Below are 5,543 nucleotides of genomic sequence, written 5' to 3' on the forward strand. Positions count from 1 at the left end.
CACACAGCAAGACACTCTCACAGGGAATGCCACATGCACCCTCTGAGCCCACTGACACTCACTGTATTAGTCTGTCTTCACACTGCTGTAAAGACATAGCCGAGAATGGGTAATTTATCAGGAAAAGAGGTTTAATTGACTCACAGTTCTGCATAGCTGAGGAGGCCTCAGGAAACTTAAAATCATGGTGGAAGGAGAAGGGGAAGCAAGGCACCTTCTTCACGGGGCAGCAGGAAGGAGACGTGCCGAGCGAAGCAGGAAGAGCCCCTTATGAAACCATTAGATCTCGTGAGAACTCACTCACTATCACGAGAACAGCATGGAGGAAACAAGCCCGGTGATGCAGTTACCTCCACCTGGTCTCTCCCGTGACACGCGCAGATTATGGGGATTATGGTGATTACAATTCAAGATGAGATTTGGGTTGGGAAACAAAGCCTAACCATATTACTCACCCTCCCTGCACAGCCAATGGCTTCCCGCTGCAAGCCTCTGTGGGTCCTTGGCCAGAGACCTCACTGCAACAGGCTTTTCAGCACTCTCGTAGGAATGAAGAAGGGTTGGTGGATATATACCCAGCTTCTTTGCTCCTCACCTGGGCAACATGAAGTCTGTTCTATCCATTCTCCCAGCAGTCCCCAGGAGAGTGAGCCCCCGTTGCCCACAACAGTCATTCTGCCCATCAATATCACCTGTATTGGCTTCCTTCCCTCACCCTCCCTAACTTCATTTCTTCCAACCAGTGTTCCTGGAATCACCTTCCAAGTAAACTATTTGCACTCATGTCTCATCTCCGGGCCTGCTCCTGAGGAAAACAACCTAAGGCAGTGCTCAATGTCAGCTATTAATACAAATAAGAATACTTATGATGCAGTAGTCTCTTGAGTCTGAGATCCCAGCAGAGCATCTAGTTTATGTCCAGTCCGAAGCTCAAGAGAAGCCAGGCATGGTGGTGCACCCCCATGGTCCCAGCTACTCAGGAGGCTGAGACGGGAGAATCACTTGAGCCCAGGACTCTGAGGCCACCCTAGACAACACAGTGAGACCCCATCTCTAAAAAATAAAAATAACACTCAAGAGGTGAAGGTGGCAACTAAGGATTACCTACAGAGATAAGAAAAGACTTTTTTTGTTGTTTGGTTCTTGTTTTCCACAGATTTCTGGAAGCAGAAATGAGTTGGCCAGACCCTGTTGGAGGTGGAAACAAAATCTGTTTTAGAGTGAACCAAAGCACCTCCCGAAGGTATTGTATTGCAGCAGATCTTTCTAACGAGATGTGTAGTAAACTTTTCCTCAATCTGCAGGTGGATGTGCTTCCTAAGAACTGCCGCCTTGCCCTGTTCCAGGTCTGTCTTATGCTCCCAGGAAACTGCAGGAAGGCACATTCAAGCTGATTCTTTAAGACAGGGTTTTCTCTTTGGTTCTCTCTGGTGAAATCTTGACTGTACTGAATGTGAACAATTTTTCCTTAAGGTCAAGTTCTGAGGATGGCCTCTCCACATCTGGTTGCAAATCGTAACTAGAAGTGTTATTTCTCATTTGTTTATTTACCACATATTTATCTGGGGCCAAGGACGGGAGAGACACAGTTATTGAGGTAGGAGGCAGAGCTCCAACGTTGGACCAAATTGAGGACTAGCTGAAACAGGGTCAAGGTAGAAGCAGTTTTCCATAAGACACGCCCACCCGTGTGCCCTGTCCGTTTACCATTGCCATGGCAACACCTGGGAGTTACCACCTTTTTCCATGGCAATGACCCAATGACCCAAAAGTTACTAACCCTTCCCTAGAATTTTCTACATAAACCACCCCTTAATCTGCATATAATTAGAAGTGGGTATAAGTATGACTGCAAAACTGCCCTGAGTTGCTACTCTCTGCCTTCAGGGCAACCCTGCTCTGTGGGAGCAGTCATAGAGCTGTAACATTGCCTCTTCAATAAAGCTGTTTTGTTCTACCACTGGCTTGCCCTTGAATTTTTTTCCTGAGCAAAGCCAAGAACCTTCATAGGCTAAGCCCCACTTTGGGGCTTTGCCTGCATTATTTTGAAGGCTTTTAAAGTGGGTGTCTGGCAGAAGGAGATTTTAGATGTTAGTTTCACTCAAATGTACTAGGGAATGTTGGGGAGGAAAAGAAGGTGGCTGGACAGACAGCTGGGAACACAGACATTTGGAGGCCAAGTGAGGAAGAGGAAATCTGTGCCAACCAACAGGGTGGAAGAATTACCAGTGAAGTCAAAGGAGGAGGACATCAAAGTGGTGGAAATGGGTTGGGGAAATTTTTCACTATCAAACTGGAAAAAGTTCTAATAACAATCCACAGTGTTGTTGAAGACATAAGGTAAGGAAATAAGCCTTTTTTTTTTTTTTTTTTTTTTTTTGAGATAGAGTCTTGCTCTATTACCCAGGCTGGAGTGCAGTGGCGTGATCTTGGCTCACTGCAACCTCTGCCTCCCAGATTCAAGCGATTTTTCTGCCTCAGCTTCTTGAGTAGCTAGGACTACAGGCACGTGCCACCATGCCTGGCTAATTTTTGTATTTTTAGTAGAGACGGGGTTTCACCACATTGGCCAGGCTGGTCTCAAACTCCTGACCTCATGATCCACCCGCCTCGGCCTCCCAAAGTGCTGGGACTACAGGTACGAGCCACTGTGCCCGGCCAAAATAAGCACTTTCTAACACGACTGGTGGGAGTATAATTTGACATAATTTTTTGGAGGGCAATTTAGTAATGTGCATCCAAAGCCTTTAAAATACATACACCCTTTTTGAGCAATTTTACTCTCAGTCATTTATCATTAGATTTCACTTTTTTTTGCCATTTTGTGTCTAACGGGGAAAATTGGGAATAATGTAAATATTAATACATTCTAAAAAATACCAACAATAAGCATTTGGTTAAATACATTATGGGTTTTTAAAGTCCAGACTGTGAAATATCAGGAAGGTGTTAAAATTGATAGTGAGAATGTTTGTAGACATGAGAAAAGATTCAACGATATATCAAATAGAAAAGCAACTCATGTAATCATAGGTTGAGTAGGATCTCAAATTTCTTTCCAGTCATTAATATATATTTATTAAAGTCTATGAGAACTAAAACACAGTATCAAAGAGGATCTTCTTGGTGATAGATGGTGAGGGTGTCTGCGGGGTAGGGCATCAGCTTCCAAGGGGTTCCTAGTGCCGCCTTCACATCATGCCCACCCCAATGGTGTCAACGTCTCCCAACTCTCTTCTAACACACCTTCCCTATTGCAGAGATTGGGAAACCCAGAGCAAAAACACGATATTTCCCAGGCTCCTTTGCAGCTCAGTAGACTCAGTAATCTTGCAATTTTAAAAATACTGCTACGGACTGAATTTTATCCCCCCAAAATTCATATATTAAAACCCTAACTCCCAGTGTGATGGTATTGGAAATGAGGCCTTTGGGAGGTTTAGGTAAGGCCATGAGCAGGAGACCCTCATGATGGGATTAGTGCCCTTATAATAAGAGACACCAGAGACAAAGGGAGAAGGTGGCTGTCTGCAAACCAGGAAGGGAGCCCTCACCAGGAACAAAATCAGCAGTCACCTTGATCTTGGACTTCCAGCCTCCAGAATTGTGAGAGATAAATATCTGTTGTTTAAACCACCATCTCTATGGTAGCCCAGGTAAACTAATATAAATACCATGTCTGTGTTTTATGTGGCAAGCCAGTCTCCTGATGTCTGATTATCTTCCACTGCTTAAAGGTAAACTTCTTTTCTAAATGCTATGACCTCCTCCTTTTACACAGGGCTAGGCTACTTTGGCTATTTCTGTCTGGTTGCTCACAGCCCCACTTACAGGGGGTTCCAGTGACCTGGAGACGACCTCCCTGATGGTGGCCAGTTCTGCCATGTGACTGTAGGGATCAATCCTGAAAGCTCAAGTGGAAGTTTGGGCCTTTAGCCCCCAGTGATTCTGTAGATCACTGAAGACTCTGCAAAATAGCCCTTCTCTGCTCTAAAACTGACCCTGGTGTCCTTGTCTTGTTTCCCTGGCACAGGGGATGTGGAGTTGGGATCACCCTTCTTCTCTGCTCTGTTTTTATTGCACAAAATTCATACCCAGCTTCCTTTGGGACTTCCCTCTTCATCCTCAAAAATCCCAACAGTGACTATTCCTGTCTCTGGGCTCCAGCCATAATTAACCCTCTTGCAAAGCGAGCCCTCTACCTGACCAGGATGGGTTGGCTACAAGGAGGGATGCGTCTGGCGAGAGAGTGCAGACAAAGTCACAAAGATCCTATTTCAAAAATCTAGAACACCAGCCTGGTGGCTTGAACTTGTAGTTCAAGCTACTTAGGAGGCTGGGGCAGGAGGAATTTGAGACCAGCCTGGGCAACATAGTGAGATAGGGAGACCCCCAGATCACCATATCTGAGTTTTTCTGATATTTAGAAATGGTCATGTATTACTGATACACAAAAGAAGTTTCTGAAGTAAAGATTTAACATGTGAAGGTGAGACAAGGGACAGCTGTGCCAGCTACAGAATAAATTCTAGGCATTCACTCCCTGAAAAAGAGGTGGTTGGGTTTGGCCGTTGGGTCCTTGGTGAGTCCCCCAGGTATGTGCTGTCCCATACCACGGTCACTTGGCCACATGTGGCTACTGAGTGCTTAAAATGTGGCTAATTCGTAGAGAGATGTGCTATAAATGCAAAATACACATTGGATTTTAAAGACTTGGTACAAAAAAAGAATGTGAGTATCTCATTAATAATGTTTATGTTGATTACATGTTACATGTTGAAATGATGATAGTTTGGCTATATTGGGTTAAATGAAATATGTCATTAAAATTCATTTCACCTGTTCCTTTTCCAGTTTTGAACATGGCTAGTAGAAAATGTTAAATTCCATATGTGGCTCACATCCTATTTCTACCATCTGTGCTACCTGAGAGAATCCCAGGGACCGGGGAGGGACAAGAGCCCCAGCTTATGATCAGGGAATGAATATCTTAAAAGCAGACAAAGATGGGGTGGATGGGGAGCATGGAGAAGGCAGTTTTTTTGTTTTTTGTTTGTTTGTTTTCAGAAAATTGACAGTAAATTCATAAAAGAACATGGACAAATACCTAGAAGAGGAGAGAGCATCCAAGATGAGGAAATCTAAGAATATGGCTGAAAATGTGAGCACAAGAGAGGGGAGAGCAAATATATTTGAGAGGAAGAATATATTGAGCCAGTCCCAGAATGGGGGATGGAAGATGGGGGCAGACATTAAAATTCCTACCGAGGAAGAACATTTATGGGCATTATTCTCTTAACTGAAACGGCAGTCTAAAACAGTACAATGCAAAACAATATGTTACGTGTTGTAATATACCCTTAGAAAAAGGCTGAGAGTAAATTGCCAAAAGCATTAGCAGTCTGTGCGCGGTAGGATTACTATATTCCCCCGTGTGGGTTTTTCTGTGTCTGTCTTCCAACTCTCCTTCATTGTGCAGGTATTGATCATGTCATTAGGAAAACAAATAAAAATTTTTAAGACTCCAAGAGGCCCGGGAAGCT

General features: G+C 44.1%; 1 long non-coding RNA gene across 1 annotated transcript; it reads left to right on the plus strand.

Moving 5' to 3' along the window:
- Positions 1-325: 325 nt before the first annotated feature.
- On the plus strand, positions 326-5,226 carry LOC131384175 (uncharacterized). The gene is made up of 3 exons (XR_009214751.1): positions 326-396; positions 1,157-1,243; positions 5,068-5,226. It is a non-coding gene; the product is annotated as an uncharacterized LOC131384175 (long non-coding RNA).
- The last annotated feature ends 317 nt before the right edge of the window (positions 5,227-5,543 follow it).

Source organism: Hylobates moloch, unplaced genomic scaffold (genome assembly GCF_009828535.3).
Source record: "Hylobates moloch isolate HMO894 unplaced genomic scaffold, HMol_V3 SCAFFOLD_9, whole genome shotgun sequence".
Lineage (NCBI taxonomy): Eukaryota > Metazoa > Chordata > Mammalia > Primates > Hylobatidae > Hylobates > Hylobates moloch.